This window comes from Podarcis cretensis (genome assembly GCF_951804945.1).
Source record: "Podarcis cretensis genome assembly, chromosome: 3".
Taxonomy (NCBI): Eukaryota; Metazoa; Chordata; class Lepidosauria; order Squamata; family Lacertidae; genus Podarcis; species Podarcis cretensis.
Genome location: NC_137172.1, coordinates 38,979,232 through 39,005,678, shown reverse-complemented (window position 1 = coordinate 39,005,678; position 26,447 = coordinate 38,979,232). Strand labels below are relative to the sequence as shown.

The 26,447-nt window shown below is 42.9% G+C and overlaps 1 long non-coding RNA gene across 1 annotated transcript in view; it reads left to right on the top strand.

Moving 5' to 3' along the window:
* LOC307212284 overlaps nt 1-26,056 on the top strand; it is a 49,675-nt gene extending 23,619 nt beyond the window's left edge. Inside the window, exon 3 of the long non-coding RNA XR_013836938.1 lies at nt 26,026-26,056. This is a non-coding gene — a long non-coding RNA (uncharacterized lncRNA). The remainder of the gene's footprint in view (nt 1-26,025) is intronic.
* The last annotated feature ends 391 nt before the right edge of the window (nt 26,057-26,447 follow it).

The following is a 26,447-nucleotide window of genomic DNA, read 5'->3' as shown; positions in this document are numbered from 1 at the left end:
AGCATAAGTACATCAATCTCATAAAACCATCAACCCGGAGATCTTAAATCCAAGGCTCTTAAATCTCTTTCATGTCCCCTCTGCCAGTCTTTTTGATAGTCTTTAGTATTAAAAGCCAAATCTCGGGGAAGCTCCAACCCAACAGCATCCACATTCCTTCCTGCCAAGCCTCCATGGTTGAAAATAGGGCCTATAAGATATTCCAAATCTTGTTTCACACTCCTTTCAAATCCAAAGGTCCCCACCACCTGGGTCAGATTTGTAATCCAAAGGTCTTCTGATATCCTCATCAGGTGATCTCTCCATCTTTCATTTTCTAATTCAGGCCGGGCTTCCATCTTCAAAAATTTGCTTCTCCTTGTTGCCATCATGTCAGGCCTCAAATTGTAGTTCACCATTTGCATCTGTAGCATTACGGCTCCCCCTTTCTTCGCTTCAATCACAGCATGATTCTCCTTCAGTTCCTGTGCCGAGTTCTTATCGAGTTCTTTACCAGTGCTCACTCTTGTTCCCAAAGTTGTAACATTAGTAGTCAAAACATTTATCTGGCCTTGCAGCTTTCTCAAGAGAAAGAATGGTCAGAAAACAGTTTCTCAGCTGGTCCTTAAAGCAATGTCTCAAAACTCCCACTAGAGGGATTTAAGTTCTTTTTCACTCTTTTCAACCCAAAAGTCCCATACATTAAATTGTAACAGTCCTTCCTTTGTTTTAAACATAAGCTTGTAACAAAGATAGACAATAGAAACAAAGTCCTCTTTTGTATCTTGACAGCTAGCTTGACAGCTGTCAAATTGATCTATTCATCATCAACGGGCTCTCACGGACCACTCCCGGGTCCAGGAGGGTGGCACATCAAATCCCAAATTTTGTTCTTCTCCTGCAGGCTCCCCTGCTTCCATATATATATATATATATATATATATAATTTCCTGATAGTTTCAATCAGTAGAATTAAGACCCTTTACATTAAACGCTCCACGACCTTAGTTGACAGGTTCTTTGCTTTAGTTTATTTACAGAAAGGGGAGGCGGACTTCCTGTTTGGACCTTCCCCGATCGGTACCGAATTTAAAAATATTTTAAGAGTCCAATTTCCATTCTACTCACGGGTTGTTGTTTGAAATCCAATTGTCCACAGGAAAAAGTCAGCGCTCTCCAGCAGCGGCTGTGCGGCTTCACTCCGCAAAAATAGCGGTCGATTTGAAACACCACGCCACTCACCCCACGTCACTTTGGAACCCCCGCAAAGGGGTTTCCCTGTGAGTAGGGGGACTCTCCTGGTGTCAGCCGAATCCCACGTTCCCAGGCTTCCTCCGCCTGGGATTTTTAAAGGGTCTCCGCCTTCGCTGCAGCGGCAAGACCCGATTTTTGCGGAGCGGGTTCCTCTGAGTCAGAGGAATTCCGCCATTGCCGATGGCGCTAACCCGGAAGTCCAACCATCCCATTTTGAGCAGGACATCCCAGAATTACAGAAGCTATTGCAGCTTCTGATTAGATACTGGAATGTCCTCTTTTTGTGTGTGTCTTGGGCTATTGCGCAAGTTTGCTGGCTCCCGCGAGAGATTGGGACCAAAAATGAGTGTCCCCGTTTGGATCAGTGGGATATTGGAGGGTACGTAATGCTAATGAATTTCAAGGTTTTTTTTTTTTTAAATCATCATCACAAGCTGCTGTGGGGAAACATAGAGAACTGATCTTACAACTGGAAAAATGAGATACTGAGGGAAACCAAAATTGACAGATTCACCCACCCTGAAGTCAGACCCCTGGTCTGCTTAGTTCACTATTGTCTACTCTGACTGGCAGTGGCTCTGCAAGATTCCAGGCAATAGCCCATGGGTAGGCAAACTAAGGCCCAGGGGCCGGATCCGGCCCAATCGCCATCTAAATGCGGCCTGCAGACGGTCTGGGAATCAGTGTGTTTTTACATGAGTAGAATGTGTCCTTTTATTTAAAATGCATCTCTGGGTTATTTGTGGGGCATAGGAATTCGTTCATCCCCCCCCCCAAATATAGTCCTGCCCCCCACAAGGTCTGAGGAACAGTGGACTGGCCCCCTGCTGAAAAAGTTTGTTGACCCCTGCAATAGCCTTTCCCAGCCCTACCTAGCAATGCCTGGAGTCAAACTTGGGATGTTTTACATACAAACCACGTGTGGTACCACTGAGCCACACCCTTTCCCTCTGAGGAAGCCCTGGCAATTTCCCCAGAAAAGGTGCTAAAATACCTTAGGCTGTCATATCTGACAGCATTTGATGGTTGTTGTGCAACCGTCTTTAACATTTGATAGTTGGCATGTAATATTTTAAAAAGAAAAGAAATAAAGATTTGATATATTACATACAACAGTAATTAATATTTGACACTGACAGCTCATGAAATTTTGTAACTGAAGCCTGCCAAAAACAAGCTTATTGAAATATTTTGGGGTAAAAATATCATATGCAAAATGAGATCCCACCCCCACCCCCAGATTAGAATTCTCTCGTTCAAAAACGAAAGAACCAGAAAAGAAAAGTGTGGCAATTTAAAAATGTGTACATTTTAAATGCTTGAAAATATTTTTTTCTACCTCTGTAGAATACATAAAGACAGTTACCTGCACAATCTTATGCATGTCTATTCAGAATTGAGCTCCACTCAGTTAAGTGTGTTTTATTCCAAGGTAAGTGTGTATTGGCTAGGTTTTCAGGTGTAAAAATGGCAGCAGGGGTGAATTTTGCCTACTCGGCAAAATGTCAGGGGAAATGTATGTCAATGCGATGGAAAAAGCAGCGGAAACAGCTCCAAAAGCTTAAAATCACTATTTTGGGGTTAGGTTTCACCAAAGAAGCTCAACAATTTCTCAAAAAAGCTGAACAATTTTGGGGTCTTCCTAAAAAAAACCTCAAAAGCTTCGTGTGTGTCAGGAATTTTACTTTTTGAAATACCTCAGTTTATGAACTTAATCCGTTCCAGAAGTCCGTCTTTAAACTAAAACCGTTCTTAAACCGAGGTGCACTTTCCCTAATGAGGCCTCCCACCGCTGGCGCACTTCCACCGTTTGGATTCCCTTCTTAGGCTGATGTAAAGTTCTCAAACTGGGACACTATTTCCGGTTTTGCGGAGTTCATAAACCAAATTGTTCTTAAACCGGACTGTTCTTAAAACGAGGTACCATACAGTGGTACCTACACTTAATTACCTGGAAATAAGCCCCATTGAACTTAGCAGGGAATACTTCTGAATAGACATGTACAGAACTACACTCTAAGGAATTTATTTCATGGAACTGCAAGTTATGGGCACACTTGTGGTATTGTTGTTTTCGAGTTATGTTGGTTCTGATGTGTTACACTGATTGTCACAATACAAAACATTAAACATGGCCTTCTCATCTACTATGTACTAACAGCTTTTGCTGAAGTATAAATTATCTCGCACTTCCTTCAGTGTTGCAATAAGAATCTTTACAAAGGTTTTGGCAATATGCAAATTTATTTAAAATTGCTCAATTAATGGACGTAGATAGATCTAAAATGTCTTAAATCTATTGAAAGCCCAGATTAATGGCCCCCTAAGACAGCTTCCAAACAGCTTTGTACTTGAGAATTCAGTGTCTTCTAACTCTAACCTCTAATTCTGCTCATGTATTCCTTGCCAAAGAGTATTTCCAGCTTCATATACAACATTAGACATAATTTGACAAGCTCTTTAGCAATCAGGCTCCCCTGGGTATTTGACCGCCCACCGACCTCTCAAACTCCAAAGCAACTCGTGCAGCAGGTCTCCGAGAGATCGGATATGCTCCGACTCCTCCCAACACTAAATGGAAAGACTTCTTTAAAAGACTCCCGGTATTAAATGAAAAAAGAAGGGGGATTTAATAACAAAGGGGGATTAGGGAATTTATTTGGGCTGGGTGCCATATGCTTCGGTCTGCTTGAAGCTCAGGAGCAGCATTTTGCTTAAGTTCTCGTTTTCACTCCAGTTCCTTCACCTACAAAGCCTCGCTTGTAAATTCTCCTCCATGGCAAAGGAAGCAATACAGAACAGGATATAGGGAGTGGCGGGGATAGAATTGTTTCTCTTCCTAATAAGTATAGCTCAATGAGAGCTCTACCTTTGAAAAAAGCTTTCCCTAGTTCTTCTGCACTGTTTGCCCATCTCCAAGGAAGGGGTCGCCGATTTGCATAAAATTTGAACATTTGTGCTAATTTATGTTCATAGATACAGATGTAGAAATAAATAATGTAATTTAAGCAGAAATACAATACATATAGGGACGTGGGTGGTGCTGTGGGTTAAACCACAGAGCCTAGGACTTGCTGATCAGAAGGTCGGCGGTTCGAATCCCCACGATGGGGGGTGAGCACCCGTTGCTCGGTCCCTGCTCCTGCCAACCTAGCAGTTCAAAAGCACATCAATGTGCAAGTAGATAAATAGGTCTGTAGATAAATACCTTCTGGCGGGAAGGTAAACGGCGTTTCCGTGTGTTGCTCTGGTTCGCCAGAAGCGCCTTAGTCATGCTGGCCACATGACCCGGAAGCTGTACGCTGGCTCCCTCGGCCAATAAAACGAAATGAGTGCCACAACCCCAGAGTTGGTCACGACTGGACCTAAGGGTCAGGGGTCCCTTTACCTTTACCTTTACCTTTACAATACATATTGTCATAGTGGGGAAGGCTGTAAGCAGCTGTTCTGTGTTCAGTCAGCTGTCCATCCAGGTGATGATTGTTGGTGGGCAACTTCAAGGACCCTCCTGCTCTCCCTTCTTAGGGTTATTGAACTTTAAAGTAGATTTGGACTGGTCAGCCCTTCAAATAATTATGTTTATTTATTTATTTGTTGCATTTATATCTCTCCCTTTTCTCCATGGAGCTCAAGGTGGCTACATAGAGGACTGCCTTCTGGGACAGTAGCTCAGGGGTAGGGCATCTGTTTTGCATGCAGAAGGTATCAGGTAGGAGATGCTGGGAATGTGCCTGCACTGGAAACCTGGGGAGCTGCTGCCAGTTGGTGTAAGCAGTACTGAGCTAGATGGAAGAATGGTCTGACTCGGAATAAGGCAGCTTCCTATGTCCCTGACACACACATACACCTGTACTGTTCCCATTAATTTCACTGTGCTTTCCACAGAACCTCCAGGAGGATTATGCCTTTTGTGTCTCTAATAATAATAATAATAATAATAATAATAATAATAATAATAATACAGTCATACCTCGGGTTGAAGTAGCTTCAGGTTAAGCATTTTCGGGTTGCACTCAGCAGCGACTCGGAAGTAATGGAGCATCTTACTTTCGGATTTCGCCACTCGCGCATGCACAGACGCTCAAAATGACGTCATGCGCATGCGCGGAAGCGGCAAATCGTGACCCCCCCCCACGGGCGTGGGTTCATTCGCTTCAGGATGTGAATGGGGCTCCGGAACGGATCCCGTTCGCATCCAGAGGTACCACTGTAATTTGTATACTGCCCTTCATCCATAGATCTCAGGGTGGTTCACAATAGGGATCAGCAGGAAGGTGGGGAATGTAAAGATCAGCTGATCCCAAAGACGTTTTAGAAAAGCCAGCTTTTTGCCTGAGACCTGAAGGTACTCAGTGTTGGGGTCTGATGGGTTTCCCTGGAGAGCTCATGTCATAAGGCACCAGCCTCTGCTGAGAATGCCTGGTTCTTAGAACATACCTGCCACACTTCAGCTGGTAGGGGCAAATGGAGCAGGAGCTCAGATACAGAACAGATTACATATACGGGAGGAGACAATGCTCAAGGCATGCCCATAGGCTGTGTGTTTGTATTTGTTGGTTTGAAGTATCTTTGCCCTACCTTTCTATTTAAAAGAAATGCTCAAGGCACTCTACTATCTAAACAGCATGTTAAATCCGGAAATAAAATACGCAGCGAACCACAATGAACATGTGAGGGAGATTAAAATTAACAGTTCAGGAAGCCAAATGTCAGCTTGGAAAATAAAAGTCTTGGTACAGTGGTGGAACCAGAATCAGTGTTCAGCATCAGCATCATTTTATTTGCATGCCGCTTTTCCAAATAAATAAATAAATAAATAAATAAATAAATAAATAAATAAATAAATAAATATCAAGCCCAAGCAGTCTACATCAAAGGAAACAGAAATGCACTTCAAAATCATACACTGCCAAAAATTTTCATAATAACATACTAAACGAACAACACAATAGCAATACACACACATACACATAAACATACAAAACAACAACATTTCAGTACTATCAGTGTTGGACTAGAGAATCCTCAAGGATCTTTAACAAGTTTACATTAACAACTTCAAACAGTAAAAATAACAAGGGAGCTTGGCAGATCCACCTTGGTCCCCTTCACGGTCTTGCTCCCTGTCCCTCTCCCTCTCCTGCAGCAGCTTCTCATAAGGTTTGAAAAGGCAAGGGGTGGGGTAGCTGGAAATACACTCCCATAATATTGCTCAGGTTCTTTGTCCACCAAGAACCAGGACAGTGACATTGCCATGTGCTTAACGCTCACCTACTTTCAGTGTCATCACTTAACTAGAGGAAGTGATTGAGAGTGAACACATGCTTGTTGCAGATCAAGCCTACAAGGAGATTTCATGCTGTGTTGACTCAAGGGTTGGTAGATGTGTATTGATACAGGTATGTGGGTGCAAGTCACCCTAGATTCCAGATCTAGCTACGTAGTGTTAGAATTTAATGAAGGCTTAGTGTGTCAAAACTGTGTGTCAGACTTCCATGAGTTAGAATCAAATCTAGACCCATGTGTATTAAGCTGTGTGTCAGACACCCCTTTAATCCTACAGAATCAACAAGTATGGCTAACTAAATAAGTCAGACTACTTTCCTTTGAGGTGATACCCTGGAGATGAGCCAACAAGACAAAGGCCAAATCTCATTTGCAAAGGAGTGGGCTGCCTCCCTCAACTGAGAGTTAGTTTAAAACACAATGCCAGCATTGTGCCAGCATTCATTTTGAGTTTTAGGATGGCAGTTAGGAGTTATGCAACAGAGATAATGAGCAAGAGGCTGGAGGGAGAGTCGGAGAGCAACAATTGAGAGCCATGGTTGGGGTCTGCTTAAATCCAAGGCTGCTGTGGCTATGGAAGAAGCCCTCTTGGGGTGTGAATGCTGTGAACTCTGCCATTGTAGGTTCGGGTTGCGTATATGTGCAAATAAACCATATATCATAAAACGCCACAGTCTCCACTGTCCTTTCATTTTCCAAAAGGAAACACAGACCCCAGTTAAGTGCCTGGAACTCCAGAAATCTCACATCACTCAGAGATTGGAGCGGCATGCAACAGTAGGTCACCTATGTTGCATCATCTGGCTATGGACAAGTCAAGAAAACCTGACTCTGATAAGTCAGGACGAGTCAGCTAAGACTGCCAGACCCTTGTAAAGGAACCTGGGCCACACTTCCTGGCTGGTTGGAACCATTAAGAAACCTGCTCTGGCTGCCGGAAGACTTCACTTGCCCACCCACAATCCCTACCCAACCTTGAACTGCAACTGCACTGGCAGAGGCTCTCATAAACCACTAAGTAACCATTCCTTGCACTGCCGTTTTAGCAGCAGATTTCTGGTGAACATGCCTGTGTGGATTCCAAGTATACTTGCTGAACCCCCAGCATCAGACACTTGGAAAATTAAGCACAGGAGGCAGCCTTAGCTCTGGACTGAATGTCTGAGCTTTTAAATATTTGTCTCAATCTCTCCCTTTTCCAGCCCCCCAACCCAGCTGGCAGAACGTGATGGAGGTCAGAGAGGCCACATGTTTAGTTGTTTCCGGCTGGCACAACCAGATTAACCCTGGAGAAGCTGATTAGTTGAAGAAACAAATTTCATCTGTCTCTGTGGGTTTATTTTGGATCTGTCTTTTCTTCCTAGGCTAAGTGTGATGCCTTCCCCTATTCTCTCTCCCGCCTCCCATGCCCCTGGTGTCTCCCCTCTTAGCCTTTCTTGTCTGCGTTCATTTCATTGAGGGTCTGTCACTGCAATGAGGCTCAGGAATGGGTAATTCAAATTCCCACTCCTCTAGTGTTCTCTCATTTTCCTACTCACCCTTATCTAATCGGCAGAAGATCCAGGCTTTGTGCTTGAGTTAATCTCTCATTTACTCATACAGCGCTTTAGCTGCCTTCATGCTCCCCCCCCCCACACTTTTGTTTCATCTTGCTTTAGTGTTTGATGTATTACAGTATTTTAATATTTTTTTGGAAGCCGCCCAGAGTGGCTGGGAAAGCCCAGCCAGATGTGCGGGGTATAAATAATAAATTATTATTATTATTATTATTATTATTATTATTATTATTATTATTATTATCATCATCACCACCACCATCATCATCATCATCGCAGTTCTATGTGTGCAAGCTTACTTATTAACCTAGCATTTTGGCACATGAAGTGGGGCGGGAGGCGGGGAGAGAGATGCATACATTTGTACTGTGCCTGTCTTCACATTCTCCCAGCTTTCCCAAGATATTGGACAGTGTCCAGGATAGATAGATGATATGGATAGATGGATATCACAGAATGGACATTGATATAACATTGTATATAATGCAATGCAATAGATATTCTACCTATACCGAATGATGATGGAATCTCAGCAGGACTATGCATGCCCAGCAAAATCAAGTAAGGTGTTTACAGGCACAGTGCTGCTGTCCTCTAGTTTGGAATTTGCCTTTCAAGTGGTGCACAGCTGCCACACATGCAATGGCAAGTGGTCATGGCATGCCAGAGACCATTAAACATAAAGTTTGACCATTTGGGGTGGGGTGGGGGGAGTTAACAGCACTCCTGAAATGAAATATATATATATATGATAAACCCTCCTTCCATTGTAGCACTTCAGAATGCAAGCAGGGGTTTGCATGCTTGAATGATGCTACCCCATAGAAATCATTTTCTATAGGTGAGAAGTTATTGCATCAGGAAGAAAGCAAACCTCAGCCTAGCCTTCTTCCTGATATTCTTCTCTTGCTATGGAGAGACAATTCAAACACGAAATCTACTACCTGCTATGTGAAGTGGTGTAGTCTAAAAATCAAAAAGGGCTGTACAACATGGCTTTTCTTGGAGATATAAGATTAGGTTTGGGACAAACTAACACACAGATCGTTCCAGTTTCAAAGACAGCAGGTTGGCAGAGAGATCTACAGTGATTTATAATTTTTTATGTATGTGATTTGGCCCAGCCCCAGCAATTACTTTCTAAGAGAATTCAGTGAAACTACTCTTCACCCTAGGGGATGCGGGTGGTGCTGTGGTCTAAACCACTGAGCCTAGGGCTTGCCGATCGGAAGGTCGACTGTTCAAATCCCTGCAACTGGGTGAGCTCCCATTGTTTGGTCCCAGCTCCTGCCAACCTAGCAGTTCGAAAGCCCATCAAAGTGCAAGTAGATAAATAGGTACTGCTCCAGCTGGAAGGAAAATGACGTTTCCATGCGCTGCTCTGGTTTTGCCAGAAGCGGCTTAGTCATGCTGGCCACATGACTCGGAAAAACTGTCTGTGGTCAAACATCAGCTCCCTCGGCCAGTAAGGGAAGATGAGTGCCGCAACCTCAGAGTCGTTTGCAACTGGATTTAACTGACAGGGATCAGGGGTCCTTTACCTTTTTTACTCTTCACCCTGGCTTTCCACACACACACACGTACACCCACCCACCCACCCACACCCCATCTTATTTCTTATTTAACTTGATCTGAACTATTGTTAATATTGTGTTTTAATTGTTGTAACCTGTTTTAAAACCTTAGAGGGAAGGACAGGTTAATAATAAAAATAATAAAAGTCAATGATGGCGATAATCCTAATACCACCACATAAACACCATCTTATTGCCCATTATGGTGGTCTGCTGCAGATCTTTTTCACATCCTTCTTCAGTTCCTTTGGATACTGCATGATTGCCTTGGAGCATGACCTTATCTCTGTTGCCCTTACGGTGAAAATGTTACCGGAGATATGGCTTGCAATTTATTATTAGTACCAACTACCCACAAAAATAGCAGGAAATGTGATACTGATGTGCTGTGAAGTCAAATGCTCACATGTTTGGAAATGCTAAATGTATATGAATTCATGGAGTATTAGCTCTGTTCCCAAGTGCATCCTCCGAGTAGATTGTGCACCTTAGCCAGAGCCCACTGAAGTCTATGTGCACAGTCCTTTGGGGACATTGAATGGACAAGTCTTGTTTATTTCAACGTTCCTTGTACAGAATAATTTCCCTTTGAATTGTACTTCAAGAACAACAACAAGAAAACCTCATAATTTCAGAGGAGCTAAAAGAGGCAAGGACTCAGCTGGGGGGTAAAGGGACTAATTCTAGAGGCTTAAAATAAAATTGGTAAGAAGCTAATATTATGTTAAATGATTTTTCAGAATCCTGAATGCAATATGAATCTCTTTCTCACCAAACACTGCATTTTGAATTTGAAACAGCAATTAGCATTTACAGTCTTTTTAAAAAACTAAACCTTCCTGGGTAGAAAATCTACGTCAATTTAAAATGCAATTATTCAACCATTATCTGTCAGAAATCATGGGGAAAATAAAAATAAAATGCCTCTTTCCCCCTTCATTATTTATACGGGAGCCTGGGACATTATTTATATATGAACTGTCCCATTAGCTATTATTCAGGAATTCATGCGTCAACAAATATGTCTCTTGAATGACTTCACAATAGATTTGATAGCACCTATACATGCCACCTCTATGTCACATGTCTGGTTACTTAACAGTGGTCGCTGGGACGAATCTTGAACTTAACAGGTAGTCTTAAGGAAGCGCCCCACCCTGCTCTCTCAGACTCAGCCTTCCATCTGTAATATGGGGCTGATAACACTGCTCTACTTTATGCAATTACAAGAAAATAATATATGTTTAGAACTTCAAACACCCTAAATCAGGAGTTCTCACACTTTCTACCCCAGGGTCCACTTGAGAGGAGTGAAAATTACGGAGGCTCACCAGTCACAAAATGGTGGTGCTGGGGGAAGCTAGTAACCAAATGGCAGCAGATGGAGTGTGTGTGTGTGTGTGTGTGTGTGTGTGTGTGTGTGTGTAAGAGACGGGCCAAAAGGCACAGGTTCCTTTCTTTCCATTGGCTCCTTCCCTTTCCTCGCCCCCAACTTTGCATGCTAGAGCATCACTCTTGCGTTGCTCTCTGAACAATTCCTGCTGTCATATGTGTCCACACACTGCACATGTGGGGAACAACAAGGCAACAGTGTGGTACTGAACAGGGCCAGCCCAAGACATTTTTGCACCTCAGATGAACCACAAAAGGTGCCTCCCTCCCCACCAGGGAAGAAGGAGTGAGTGGAGATCTACACCAGGAGCAAGCAGGCAATAGCTCTGTACAGCAGGATCTGCTGCCCCTGTAGATCCTACCGCCTGAGGCTGTCACCTCACTTTGCCTCATGGGTGGGCTGACCCTGAGGTCCACTGGGGATCCCTGACCCACAGTTTAAAAAAGCACATAATCATCACAACCCACACCACTACTTCTTCTTCTTCTTCTTCTTCTTCTTCTTCTTCTTCTTCTTCTTCTTCTTCTTCTTCTTCAACTTATTACCAATCCCAAGTGCCCTGAAATAATAACACATTCCTTCCCTGCTTACTCCTCCACGACCTCCTTTTCTTCTATCATTTCCATAGTGTCAATGTTCAACTTGAAAGACCCTCTCCTCTCATATGTGCAAAGCACCATGAACGTTTTGGATGCTCAAGGAGGAGAAGCAGAAGAAGGTGGTAACGGAGGAATAACTAACCCCTGTGAAGTTAACATGATCCACGGTGGCCAAAACTACTCCTTTCCCCAATCTTTGACTCTCATCTGGGCATCTGCACTCCAGCTCACTTGTGGCGAATAAGCCTTTCCTGGTGAATCCATGGAACAGAAAAGCAACTCTGTACAAACTCCATTTGTCTCTTCCTCCCTCGCTCCCCGGTTGCTCCACCAACGCAGCCACTGCCAAAAGTCTTAGCAGGGAGAGGCATATGTTTGTACAAAGTGGAGAGCTGGTAAAGCTGCCCCAAACATATAGCCCTAAGTGGCATTATTGAATCTGTAATTTGCTACCATTAGCAAAGGTCACTGTGTGCTGCTTACTGCCACTTTATGAATTGCTCCTGTTCTAGCCCATCATTTCATTAAACTGTTGTACTGAGGGGTCGAAAAAAACCAATCAAGGGACTTCAGTGCAAGGAGAACATTCTCAGGTGTTTTGTTTTTTTAAGGAACCTCCATCTCCCACTCCTGTTTGAGGATCTCCTCAAATCAAGGTACACCTTGTCAGTTCTCTCTCTCTCCTGTTATATGTTTTCCGCTTGTGTTCCCTCCCCATCCTTCTCCCCATGCCGTATCCACTGTTCCAAAGAGCAGAGAGAATATTTGATTGCAGTAATTAGCTAATCAGTAACAGGCATAATTTCCCACTGATTAATGCTTTGAATAATCATTATAGTCCTAACTGTAGGCAGTTCTCTTATCAGAGTCACTTTGAAAACAGCTTTGAAAAAGATAGAGCTGCACCTTCGCAGATAAAATTAGAGAGGTCAGGTGCTCTGCCCTCTGGAATGATGGCAGGGAAGGGAAGCATGGAGACCTGAAGGGTCCTCTTCTAACCCACTTCCCTCCTCTTTCTCTCTGCCCACAATAGATGCCATGATGCGGGGAGTGCGGAGGGGAAGAAAAAGAAGAAACTAGGGCAAGGATGCTATCTGCAAGTGCTGCTTTCAGCCCACAAGAGAACTGCTAAGCAGGAACGTTGCACCATTCTTATGCAGTAGCAAAGGGGAAAGAGGAAAAAGTTTGCCTGTGAGACTAAGGGCTTATCCACACTTTCCCTTGCCCCCCTGCCAGTCCAGACTAGGATGCCAATTCAGATTTTGGGGGGGGGGATGCCAGAAATTTGCAAAAGAGAAAAAAGCTCCCATTGAAGCGAAGGAGAGGGGTTTGTTCTGTGCAAATGCTTATGTGGGACCCCCAATCCAAATCAAGATCATAGCAAAGAGCCAATCCCCTCCCCACCCCACATGTCAGGGTCCAAATATAGATGAAGTCACACATACTGGCGACTGGTGTTCAATTTCATGAACTTAAAAACTAACATAGATTTTCAAGGGAACTCCGTTGCCAGTTTGTGGCAGGCTAAACACCCCTGGCAATTCAGCCCATGCCAGGAGACACTGTTATCCACACTTCCTCTTGTTCCTCTGCTTTCCCCCAGGGAAAACAGTTCTTTAAAATGGCAATTTGGATTGTCTCTGGATTGTCTCTGGATTGATGTTTGCTCCTATTTAGAGCTGAAGGGAGGATTTTCCCTGTGAAAGGAACTGGGCAAGTGGAAAACCACTCAGACCCGTGCCTAGAATGCATGGTTAAAGCAGAAAACAGCTTGGACCTATGCTTACTAAATAAGGGACAAGTGGACGTGTGGATGGGATCTGTTGCTTGGATGCTGAATCCTTTGGTGAGAGGCCCATTCAAAGGAGGAAGAGGAAAAACAGCAGCAACAGTATCAAGCCGTATCTTTAATTCCTGACGTGTTTAAGCACCAATCTGGTTTTGTTTGTTTTTTAAAGCCACTTCCGGCCTGCCCAGGAGGTGGGGTTGCGGGCTTCACCCCCACCCCCACATGAGCGGGGGCTGGTTTCAGCCCCCGCGAGAACAGGAGAATCCCGGCCGGGTCTGCCCTATTTAGGGCCAGCACAGAGGAGGCTCGCCCTCTTTTCGCCGGCCAGCCCTCACGTTTTCCCACACTCCCTCCCTTTAGGTATGCTTTAGGTAGGTATTTGACTTTGCTATGGACTTCGGTCGGTCACCGCAAGGGGCATGGTAGGAATTTTTCCCAATTGGCAATTTGTAGCCTTTTGGTTTTTCGCCTACCTCGTAGCAACTCGTCACAACCTTTCGGCATTGGTGGTAGGCATTGGTAAGAAGGGGTTAAGAGGATGTGTGTGGGGGGAGGAACGCCATCACCTCCCCCCAGTGAGCGAAGGGTGGTCTGTTAAAGGACTCCGGGGGGCGTGGCCCTGTCCGAAGCCTATGGAGGTGTGGGCCAAAGGCACGCCCCAGAGCGGTGACCCGGGGGAGCTCCTAGTCGACGTGCCTCTGCAGGAGACTCCCCCGATAAAGTGTTATCCCTTCCCCGTGTTTCCAGCAAATGGGCTGGAGCCGGATAGTCAATAGGACCAATGCCTAAGCCAATGCCTCTCATTCCTGAATTCAATAAAGTTGTGGCCTAATTCGCCCAATTAACCTTAATTATGGTGTCTCGTGTCTTTATTTATCCTGGTGGGGGGCGGGAACTCGCCACGCAAATGATACTTTGACCTAAGTAACATAGCGAATTTGAGTTCAGTGGTATAATGGTCAGCTATACAATCAGAATGATAGCATGCAGAACCTTGGAGCAGAACATCAACTGTATCTGGTGCCAGGCTCTGCAACATTTGGCAATTGCACATTGCCTAGGTGTGGTGTTGAAATGGATGCTGTTCAAGAGAAGTCTAGACAAGACAGGGCTTTGGATAGGAATAGAAATATCCACCATGGATGGATTTCATCTCCTTCAGGTCATTTGCTGTGGCTCTGCGGTTGTGACATGAAGTTGAAAAGCGGATGCGCAAGTGACTTGCTCAGTAACCTTTCATCCAACATTGTGTCACCTTAAAAGAAAACTCACACATCTCCCTGCAGGAGAGAGACGTGGCTTTCTTTTTTAGTGAGACAAGCAAGTAGCAAACAGCATAAGGGTGATTCCCTTGCACATCCACTGCCTTGCTTTGTAAGATGTGAAAGTAATATGGTCCGCACATTCATACATGAGCAGAATGGAAAGAGAAATAGCCATAGAGCGATGGCTCCCACCCATTTGCAGTAACTAATGAACTGGGCCAATCTCCTCCTCTAAATCAGGGTAGCCAAAGTTGTGCCCACCAGATGTTTTGGACTACAACTCCCATCAGCTCAATCAGCATGGCCAATGGTCAGGAATGTTGGGAATTGTAGTCCATAAAATCTGGAAGGCATCACATTGACTATCCCTGCAGTAGCGGAGGAGATTAGACCAGTTTGTATGTTACAGAAAATGAGAGCGATCCATTTCCCATTCTAGATGAGAAGTGTCCTCATTTTATATACCATTCCAACAACCTCTGTAGCTTCTGCCTGGTTATTTCTGTTCCTCCAAACTGTTTTTTCATGCCCTTTATGTTCCATGAAAGTGGTGTCCCTGCTGTTTGGATAGTGATTTCTGCCTGTTCATTGGCTGTTGAGTCATTATTGGAATTCACTCAGCATGCATGAGCTTTAATTTTCTTAATGAGCTGTAGGCCTATAGGGTTACCAGGGCTGCTCAGACAAAACTCAGATAGCAAAAGAAAAGAAAAACAAGTCAGTCTCATTTGCATGTTGCAAAAAGCTACAGCTTGTATTGAACAAAGGGGGAAGTGGAAGAGTACAGAAGTCAGTCTCTCTCTTTCCACGTGGGTCCTTGCACAACTTATCTCCCCCCCCCATGACCCAAACAAACCACACTGTGATCTGTCATATCATCTGAACCTGAACCATGGTCTGTTTTAAATAAACCAAGAGTAGTAAGCTAGAAATAAATCAAGAAATTAACATCCATGGCATCATCCATGTTTAGGTGACATTGCAAACCATAGCATGGCTTGTTAGAGCTGTGAAAACACTGTTGGGCCACAAAGGAACCCACTCAACAGCACAGAAGCATGATCACAGTTAAACAGTGGCTTAAAACCAACTGCGACCATCACAATGAGTGAACAAGGCCATTGTGTTGGGCCATGTGACACAGCAGATCCAGTGTGATTCTTCATGTTGCAAATGAGAAGGCAGTAGAATTAAGTCTTCTAACACAGATCTAGAAATAGGTATGTTTTCAAGCTAGTTGCTCATTATAAATGAGATGAGGATTTCCCTTATTGGTTTGTAGGGCATGCCTACTGAACATTTAAAGGCTGATTACTCTAAGTAATGAAGGAGCAAGCATATTGTAACAGACCCTCAAGCTGCCCTTCGCCTCTGTGTACATGGGAAACTGGGGCACATGGGCAGCAAAGTCAGTAATGAGACAAAAGATTATGACGTATTGGCAACTTTCATTTGTACTCGCATGCTTTCCCAAACAAGCCTTGTCATTAAAAAAATGTTTCTGCCTTGGTGATTTCTTGTTACAAATATATTCAAGCTATGGAAAATAAGCCAGGGGTGTCAGAAGAAGGGTTTATCAATGTAGCCTCCTAGGGTACAAATACATCAGGAGAAAGGAATAACATGCATGCACCTCCTAGACTGTGATCCTAGGACTCACTTGATTTCTGTAAGAAAAATCAACAGTGTTGTCATGCAACAGTGGGCAATTATAGTCATCTTGCTTTTTGTTAATATGTATAGAGGAATAGAAATTCCATGCACAGATCTTGGAAATAATGACCCAATAACTTAAAATAAGACACCTAGTTTCCCTACAACAAATAAGTAATAAAAACCCCACACTTGGGGCACAACTACACAACAGACTTCAAATGGTTCAACGCTGCAGTTATTTCTTCTCCCCAGGGAACTCTGGAAACTGATGAAGTTATCTCTGGCAGATGGATCTCAGTGTCCTCACAAAACTATAATTTTCAGGATACTTTGAGAGAATCCACGCCAGTTAAACATGTATAAAACCAATGTGAGTTTTTTTTAGTGTAGATAGATCGATGAATGTGGAAGGGCAAAGAAAATGTTACATTCAAAGAGTTGTGATTTTCTTGCCGTTTCTAGCTTCACACATTTTTGCATATTTATTCTCTATTATTTGACCCCAGAGACTGTCTATGCTACCCAAGCAGGAGAGATAACAGGATGTGGGAAGGGTGGAGGGGAGAAAAAAGGGAAGGAACAGGGAAGGAAACGGTTTGTAAAAGAAAATGTAAGTGTACTGTGTTCTACTTGTGAAAAATAGGCAATAAAAACATTAGCCTTTGAATCTTTGAATCTTTTCTTTTTAATCACCAAGTTCTTCTGCAGGTTTTTCCTGGCTTTGGAAGGTCCTTCATAAACCAGACATCATATTAGGAGACATCTAGGTGCTGGCATGCACTAATGGCATCATTGGTCCATGTTGGCTCTGATAGACATCTGCTGTTCTGGAAATTCTGTGGTAAAACTTTCCTGCTATCATTGCATTCACCAAATCATTGGTTTTCAACTGGTAGATCAATGCCCACTACTGGATCATAGCGTGATCTAAGGTGAATGGCAACAACAGTACCAGCACCATACAATTTAGGTTGATGCACCAGCTGCTACTATTCCCGAGGATATCTGAACTGGCTGTGGTAATGCACACCTTTACTAATATCAATTCTTTTTTTCTTTTGTAAATCATTTTTTATTGTTTTTCACAATTAAATTCCACATTAACATTGGTAAGTTAAAAAACAAAGCAAAAACATTTTCACCCCCCAATCCCCATATATTACAATATCCTTTTTGAACCTTTTTTTAGATTCCGTGAATCTCCGGACTTCCCCCCATCCCCTCTTCTTGTTCTATAAATGAACAAAATCCGCTTACATTTCCATACCCATTTGCCAAATTTTCTAACCGGTATACTTAGTTAATCAAAACTTACTAATGCTTCAAATCATTTATAACATTTTGCACAGATATGTTAGTTATTGAAACAATTTTCTCTATTATACATTTCACATCTATGTTTAATTATTATTATTTTTTCTTTTTAATCTTATGCCCATTTCAACTAGTTGCAAGCATTTAATCCAGGCCTGCTAATGTACCAATGTATCTACAGTAATTAACTCAGGTCCGTCAGCAGATTGGACCTGCACTCCCTGCCACCACTAGCAAAAACTGGAAGTCCTTGCTCTCAGGCACAATTCAACGTGTCGGTGGTTACTTTTAAAGCCTTATGTGTCTTGGGTCCAAGATTCCTACTTCTTCCCTACCAACCTGCTCAATCCCTAAGATCAGGTGGAAAGGACCATCTAGAGGGGAGGCATAGTTGATCATGACAAGGAATAGGGCCTTGTTGGTGGCTGCACCATTATTGTGGAAACATTTGCTTGATGAGCCTTAAAAAGGTAAAGGTAAAGGACCCCTGACAGTTAAGTCCAGTCGTGAATGACTCTGGGGTTGCGGCGTTCATATCGCTTTATTGGCCGAGGGAGCTGACGTTTGTCCACATACAGTTTTTCCGGGTCATGTGGCCATCATGACTAAGCCGCTTCTGGCGAAACCAGAGCAGTGCACAGAAACGCCGTTTATCTTCCCCCCGGAGCGGTACTTATTTATTTACTTGCACTTTGACGTGCTTTTGAACTGCTAGGTTGGCAGGAGCTGGGACCAAACAATGGGAGCTCACCCCGTCGCGGGGATTCAAACCGCAGACCTTCCGATCGGCAAGCCCTAGGCTCAGTGCTTTAGATCACAGCGCCACAGCCTTAGGTAGCCCAAATTCTAGCTGTCTTCTGTTGTACTATGAATACTTTTGTTATTATTCTGAGCAGACTTATGCCTTGCAAAGAAGATGATACATTTAGTATTGATTGTATTTTATCTGTTGTAACAGTCTCCTTTGTATTAACGTAGAAAGTATTGTTTTATAATGTATTGTGATTTTAAGTGCTGTAACATGCTGTAAGTAAAGCTTTGACATTGGAAGGACGGAGAAGGAGATGTTAGATAGATAGAAAGGTAAATATTTCAGAGGGGTGAATTTATCCACCAAATATCTGTTTCACCCAAACTTAAGTCTTAAGCTGTGCTGGCAGATTTACAGGCCAGAACTACAGCAGAGACCTACTCTCTCACTACCTGCTTACAAGCAACCACTTTTCCAAGAAAATATCCCCAGACTGTCGCTCTGCCCTTTCAGTTACAATCAGCATTCAAGGCACGCCAAACTTTTAAATTTTATTTATCGAGGGACTGATTTGCACAGCAGGGCTCTGCTTTGTTTATTCAGTGCTATTATTGTTACCTTTAATGAAGACAATGAAGAATTTAAAATAATAATTAAAAATATTCCCTTCAGTTACCGTGGCAACGAGCTGCAATGTTTCTAATGGCGCAAAAACACCCCATCTGTTTCTTTATTTGACAGGACGAGAAACACTTCCTCCCTTTCTTCCATTACAGGAGGTTTAGTCCTCGAGTCCTCAGGCAGCCCTGAACATGGAGCAGTCCCTTCTCCAGGTTTTGGGGGAGTTCTCAAGGGGCCCTATCCACTCAGCTAGCCACTCCTTCTCCCTCCTCTTCTTCATACATTTGGACAAACAGCTAGAAGGTGAACAAAGCTTCCTGCTCACCTTCCCTGCTGCTTCTGAACTTCCGGGCCCAGCAATAAGGGGGGCGGGCGGGCGGTCCTTGTAGCTAAGTTGTAGAGCATCTGATTTGCATGAAGAAGGTATTGGGCCCAACATCCTGCATCTCCAGGTAGCCTGAAATCCCAAAGAGCTGCTGCCTTTCAGTGTAGGCAGTACAAAACTAAATGGGCTGACTCGAAATATGGAAGCTTCCTGTTCTCTCAACATTTATATATACCTAGCAACTGTATTCCATGCAGTGGTCCATGAAATAAAGTTTGTTAGACAATAGTGAGCCAGATGGAGCGATGATCTGGCTCAGTCTGAAGAGAGAAGAGCAAAAAAGTGGTTTTTGCTGCTTTTGCCTCTCTCCTGCCTGAACGGTTGGCGTAGCAAAAACTTGATGGGAGAAAGCAGCAGGAAGTGGGAATTTGAGAGTCCTGGGGCCTGAGGGCCTGTCCAGTAATGCCAACCTCAGTGCTTGGCAGGAGGATTGGGTTGAGTCTAGCAACAAGGACACACTACAGACCAGACAAGCAGAGGTGCCTTTTGAACATGAAGAGGCCAGCGGAGGTCACATGGTGAAGGCAAACCTTATGAAAGCATCTACTCTGTGGCCTAAGCTAGGAGAGGACCGTGTTGCATGCTCCCTGACTCTCATCTTCCCATACCAGACTCAGCTTTGCTTCATGCTCAGAACCATGCAGAAGGTGAGAGAGGCAGAGCTTCAGCTACCCAGCTCAAAAGCATGTGAAACATTGACCTAATTGACAGAGGGGGAAGGTGTCACTCTTAAGTCCAGAAACAACTGGAATGTGATAGCATAAATCTAGAGTTTCTTCCCTGCTTGCACACATGAAAGGCCCTGTGTGTGACTTATCTGGTGACATTTGATGTTGATGCCACAACTTCCTTGAAGCTAAGCAGACATGTTGTTCTTGTCTAGTCGTTTAGTCGTGTCCGACTCTTCATGACCCCATGGACCAGAGCACACCAGGCACTCCTGTCTTCCACTGCCTCCCGCAGTTTGGTCAGGCTCATGTTTGTAGCTTCGAGAACAATGTCCAACCATCTCGACCTCTGTCATCCCCTTCTCCTTGTGCCCTCAGTCTTTCCCAACATCAGGGTCTTTTCCAGGGAGTCTTGTCTTCTCATGAGATGGCCAAAGTATTGGAGTCTCAGCTTCAGGATCTGTCCTTCCAGTGAGTACTCAGGGCTGATTTCCTTACGAATGGATAGGTTTGATCTTCTTGCAGTCCATGGGACTCTCAAGAGTCTCCTCCAGCACCATAATTCAAAAGCATCAATTCTTTGGCGATCAGCCTTCTTTATGGTCCAGCTCTCACTTCCATACACTACTGGGAAAACCATGGCTTTAACTATACGGACCTTTGTTGGCAAGGTGATGTCTCTGCTTTTTAAGATGCTGTCTAGGTTTGTCATTGCTTTTCTCCTAAGAAGCAGGCGTCTTTTAATTTCGTGACTGCTGTCACCATCTGCAGTGATCATGGAGCCCAAGAAAGTAAAATCTCTCATTGCCTCCATTTCTTTCCCTTCTATTTGCTAGGAGGTGATGGGCCCAGTGGCCATGATCTTCCTTTTTTTGATGTTGAGCTTCAGACCATATTTTGCGCTTTCCTCTTTCACCCTCATTAAAAGGTTCTTTAATTCCTCCTTCATGGACAGGTCATAGTGAATAGTTTTGACCAAACGTGATCCACCTGGAGCAGGAACTGGCAAGCCACTCCAGTATCCCTGCCAAGAAAACTCTATGGACAAAGACAACAAGCAGACATGGCCTGGTCTCAATGCCTAGATGGGAGACTCCCTGTAAGTTATGTGTTAAGTCACACTGAGCTTTCAAACATAAGAATCTGAATTAAAGTGAATGAATGAATGAATGAATGAATGAATGAAATACTGATCTCAAGAGCAATTTGATGTACACATTAAAATGACCCCCAGTTTCATCTCTGTCCACCCGGTGGTAAAAATACCTGAGAAAGTGTTGAAAAAGCTTGGGATTTGAATGGAATTCATATATTATACACAGGTGCATTTTGGAAGACCGAGAATGAAGTCTGAGAAGAAAAGCTGTTGGAAAATGTTTCCAAGCTCATTTCAGAGTGGGGAGAAAGAAGTCATTGTATACAAGCTGAATGTCTCTAAAAGCCTGGGCCTGAAATCTACAATGCCAACAAATGAGTGCTGAGGGTCTCTTGTTACTCCTCAACAACATCAAAACCAGCTGGAAGGCACCATCATCATCATCACAAGGTATTCCTGGCTGCCACGTGAGTGCCACATGCAAAATCAATGCCACTAGTTCACGAACAGCTACTAACAGCAGATGTGGCATAGCAGCATTGCACAAAGTTGTCTCCATTGCACAAAACTGCACATCAAAGGGTATGGTGCAAGAAAATTGCAGGATCGCCTTATAAACATAATCGAGGCATGTTGTTACCCTTTATTTATTTAAATTATAAATTGCTTCTCATAAAATATCCCACAAGTGATCTAACAATAAAAAACATGTATTTTAAAAAAGCAAGCCCAATACAGACGGAGATTAAAATCCTCACTCAAAAGGCTTGTTGAAAAAGGAAGGACTTTGATGGGGGTCAAAAAACTGGAGTCAGTGCCTGTCTGATATGTAATGGGCAAGAATTCAAGAGGGTAGGTTTTGCCACCCTGTAGGTCTGATTTCTACGTAACACGGAATGGAACTCTTGAGGAGAGATCTATAGATCCCCTTCTGCAGAAGGCGGTGAGAAGGGGTGGGATGAGCTTTTGCCTTCTAGAAAGCTTCAGCACCAACCCATGTGCCTGATGTACTGATTGGGAGTCTTAGTAATCAGACAAGGATTCACTATACCTTTCCAGCCACATTTTCCCTCAAGAACAGAGAGGGGGGAGGCGGGATCCCTCTGCTGTTATTACCATTATCTCTCTGTATAAAACAGGTTCCTTCTTGTTCTTCTCTTACTCGGTTTCCTAGTTAATTCTGAATAATATACTACTCTACTAAACGTACACTTCCGTATCTGAGATCAGAATGTAGCACAGGATGTGCTCTTTGGCCTGGCGGTCTATAATATCAGTGAAAGATGGGCTAGCAGAGATCAATAATTTATGCTGAGACGGAAGGCTCAATCAAGTGCCTCGTCAATTATGTAGTGATTATATCTACAGGGAAAGAGAAGGAATGGCTTCCTTCTATCATGTGGTGCCACACACTGCTCCGATCTAATCTTTTACTCCCAACAGTAGTAGCCATCTGCCAACTTCACACTTGGACACAAAAACACTCTTCATTCCCGCTTGTAGTGGCCATTGTTAGGTATGTCTGGCCTTACATTGGGGACATTGCTCCAGTTCATGCAGCTGCCAGTTTCTAGAAGTTATTCTAGTTGGAGGACCGTGTTCCCAGCCATTAAGCTCTTAGCTAGTGATCCAGGCATTAATAATAGTAATAATTTTAATAATGATAATTTTGTTACAGTATTTATATCCCACCCATCTGGCTGGGTTGCCCTAGCCAACCTGGGCAGCTTCCAACATATATAAAAACATAACAAAACATCAAACATTTTTTTAAAACCCTCTCATAACCCTATATGTATTTGAATATTTCCAAAGCTGACATCTGAGCTAAAGGTTCCCTGTTCATAAGAACATAAGAAAAGCCCAGTTAGATAAGACCTATCTAGTTCAGGGTATTCCAGGTGTGGCTGCGCCAGAGATATGTATAAAGGACTTATCCACTCTTACTGTTTGCCCCACTCTTTCCAGGCACAGATCTACGCTTAAGAGCTCAGTGTCTGAGCATGTCTTATTTAAATTTTGCCTTGAAGCTTTCCCCATGAAAACCCACTCTTTAGCACTCAATCAGAGCAAGCATCAATTTGGGCTTTCCACGGATAGCCGTTTGCTCCAATTGAGCTTCAAACAGTGGGTTCTCACAGGGGAAACTCTGGAGAAAAGAAAAGAGGCTGCTAGGACATGGAGATTTAAACCATGGGCCATGCCTGGAAAGAACAGAGGAAAAGTAAGTGCAGATGAGCCCAAATGCGATGAATATGATATTGGTGCTTTTATTTCGGATCCCTTTCCTAATTTCATTTCATTTCACTTTTAATTTGTGTACTGCCTTTCAATATTGCTGTACACACATTGGTTTACGAGCCGAGGAAACTTCAAAATATACAACTGAGGCATCTAATCATAGCCTGCATTTTTATTAAGGCTTGATTAGGGCCTGTATTTTAAAATGAGCTTAAAGATCTTCAAATGTTTCATGCCAGGCAGAAGAGCAGCTGCCTAAGAACCTTGGCAATGTTTTTCCTCCTAGACAAGGGGGCCCCCTGATTTATAGCAGAAAACAATTCTCAAAGTCAAAAAGGGAATTACAGGCTGAGAGCGAGGACACTGACCCTACATATTACAGAAGATAAAAAAAGAGATAAACATAATTAAGAGTGGGTAAATAGTAAAATAAAACCATGTGCCTCCCATTAAACTTGAGCCATATTTTCCTAAGGTTCAAAGGTCAAGAGCAATGGAAAAGCATCTAGCTGGCAGAAAGGAAGAGAGTATTTTGGGAAGTCTTTTTCTAAAGTTGTTTATTTCTTAAACTGAGATCCTTTTAAGATTTCTTTTCCTTTTAAAAGGTTATTTATGTTATGTATTAAATATATTGGCTTAAATGTAATATGCAAAGGATTTAAGAAATGATGGATTCTTATTTCATATAGTTGTAAGAGTTCCAAGCAGGAAACATCATTAGAGCATACATATGGTTGTCAAGCTTTTGTTTAGAGACCTCCAAAGGAAGGAGATCTTTCAATGATGATCCTTGACATCTGTTTAAGATAAAAATTTAAGATTAACCATTTGTTTTGGAGGGCAATAGGGCGAGGTGAGCTGGTAATTAAGGTTCCTTGTTGAGACACATGTAAGATATATTACTACTTATTTGTCATTTATAGATAGAAGAATATATATCTTTTTGTTTCCCATAAAAGGACAAGAGGAAATGGGTGTATCTTTTGTGATTGGTTCTAGCAAACAGCCAATAGGAATTTCAACCAGGCTGATTGGACAGAGGCAGCCACAGGAGGAGCAAGGGGGCTGGATTAAAGAAATATAAGTGCTGGCCAGAATGGCAAGAGGCCAGGCCAGAGCTTGGTAACCATATACCACTGTGCCTCATATTTATTTGTCTGACAAATAAATTATTATTTTAATTTCTCTATTGCTGCGTTGAATATTTCATTCCAGCTAAGCGTTAACCACAAGCAGGGTGCTACACAACAAAGATCACACCACTTATATCAATCCAACACAATGCAGAAAATAGCAATAAAAAGATGACTTTAAAATAACCTATATCAATTATAGTAATATTCAATACTCCCTTAGAATATAATAGTACACAATAAAAACTCTCAAAGTATCAGCAGATATCAGAGAAATTCACTCTCAGCTAACAATCCCTAGTATGGAACTCATCTTTTTCACAGCTTTCACACATTGGGTTGATATTTTTAGTAAACTATGCCAGGACTCTTGGTCAGTCATTGCCAGCTCGAATCCTAATTAGTGTGCATGTGAAATTGCCATGTATTTATATATTTTTGCCTCAATGTGCATTACTTTATGCTTACTTACACTGAACCACATTTGCTATTTTACTACCCATTCACCCAGTCTGGACACATCATTCCAGAGCTCAGGCCTGCTTTTTCTGAATCCACTTGTTCTCAAGGAAGTCGTGTCTCTCCCATTCTTCTATCTCAACTCCTTCACCCTAGTTCATTTCAATCATGGATAAACTCTCAGCTTTTGATCTTGGCTTTGCTCTGTACTATGAACTAGAAGCCTCCTGCCTATTTGCTTATCTGACCTTTCTGTGAACTTGCCCTCCAGCTTTGATCCTGTCAACAATCCTCTTCTCTGAATGGGCCTCATTCTGCGTAAATGTACAGTGCTTTGAGTAGGGATGGATGTATTTGTCCATTTCAGTAATTCTTAGTTTCTCAGTTTTAAGTTCAGTTCTCTACATTTCCTCATTATTTTGAATTTTTTTTAAAAAAAATCTCATGAAAATTCATTAGCATTTTAATGCAAATTTTCCCTAATATATACATTTTTGCAAAGCCATTCCCCCCATTATAATGTTGTTTTATATGCTATTTTTAATTAACTTATGCATTTTTATGTATGCTTTACCCTAGTATATGCATTTATCTGAGTGGAGAACAGTACTGTGAAATTTGTAGATGTGCAAATTTCAAAGGATGGTTTTGTTTCAGTTTGCATATTGCTTGGGAAAGTGAAAATTAGATAGGTTCATCATTAAATGCTAAGTGAACCAAGCTTTTCCCTCATCCCTAGCATTCAGAGACTGACTAGAGCATCCGTAGCTAGAAGCAATTCAAGAATTAAGTCTGAAACTTGTTGCTTACTATAATCTTTTCTGGCTATCTGCCCCACACCACAACAGAAGCAACTACACAGACATGCAGTGACAATTCAGCTGAACTATCAAGTATCCTCTTAATGTTGGCTTTCTTGCTGTATCCCACCATCCCTGGAGATTTGTCAGTGCAGCAGGGTTGCCACTTCAATGAATGATTAGTTTGTGTTTTTTCTACCTCACAGGAGTATTTATTTTCACTTCCATTCGTCTTCTGGTTTGATCAAGCTACCTGGATTCCGCCCCAACCTTTTTCACAAATAAGCTCCTTGCTCTTTGATGCGTTGCCTGTAATCATGCAGGAGGTTTGCTTCTGTCCTCTGATGTAGTTGGTAGCAAGCTCTGTGAGGGAAAAAGTGTGATGCCCTCCTGCAAAGATTTTAAGAGTTCACATGGCAACAGGGCACAGAAACAGATATGATGGCAGAGTGCTTGGGACATTGTATGTTCACCTCTAAATTCTTTTAAGTCACCATGGATTGAAGTACTGGTGATATTCTCCACAGCAGTGAAGACCAGGACTGGAATGAAAGGATTCAGGGATTCTGTCAACACGATTGTTGAAATTACTTTGTAAGTGAAGGCAATGACTTAAGAGATCAGTGTC